We start from the raw sequence: 820 nt of genomic DNA on the forward strand, positions 1-820 counted from the left end.
GTTTATGGTTGTTGAGTGTGTTTCGCTAGCAGCTCAGAAGAGCGGGCTGTTACACACACACAGAGAGAGTTCATATAAGAATGCGTACTTACATGAGAAATGAGAAAGGATTTTACGCACTATAACTCTTATAAATAAGTGATGTAACTCTAATGAAAAAATGATGCAACTTAAAAAAAGAATATTAGAAAAAGAAATTGAATTTTTTTTTGAGTTCAAAGAAATTCAACCACACGATTGGATTGGAGTTATAACACTTGTTCATTAAAGTTATACCCCTGTAAAATGTTTTGAGCCAAAAAACAAAAAAAAAATTGATTTTTTTTTGCTAATATTTTTTTTGGAGTTACATAACTTTTTCATTAGAGTTACATCACTTATTCATAAGAGTTATAGTGCGTAAAATTCATTCTCATTTCTTATGTAAATATGAATTCTCATATGAACTTACTTCTGTTTATATATATATATATATATATATATAATATATATATATATATATATATATATATATATATATATATATATATATATATATAAAACAGCCCGCTCTTCCGAGCTACAAAGATTCCATATTACCTAAAAAAACTATCGTTGTTTTTTTCGAGACAAATCTTATTAGATTTTGTCTAGCTTAATATCAAACTCATACAACTCAATACTAGTGAAATTTATTTTCGAAAATGTCAAATTTTATACACGTCCAAGATGAACTCGCCAAATCTCCAATTTATCTCTTTGGCAATTGTTTAGCTTACCATTTGACTTTTTCTTTGAATTAGCCTCTTGTTAAGAAATATTAAAAAAAAGAACACCAAGG

This window comes from Beta vulgaris, chromosome 2 (genome assembly GCF_026745355.1).
Source record: "Beta vulgaris subsp. vulgaris cultivar EL10 chromosome 2, EL10.2, whole genome shotgun sequence".
NCBI lineage: Eukaryota > Viridiplantae > Streptophyta > Magnoliopsida > Caryophyllales > Amaranthaceae > Beta > Beta vulgaris.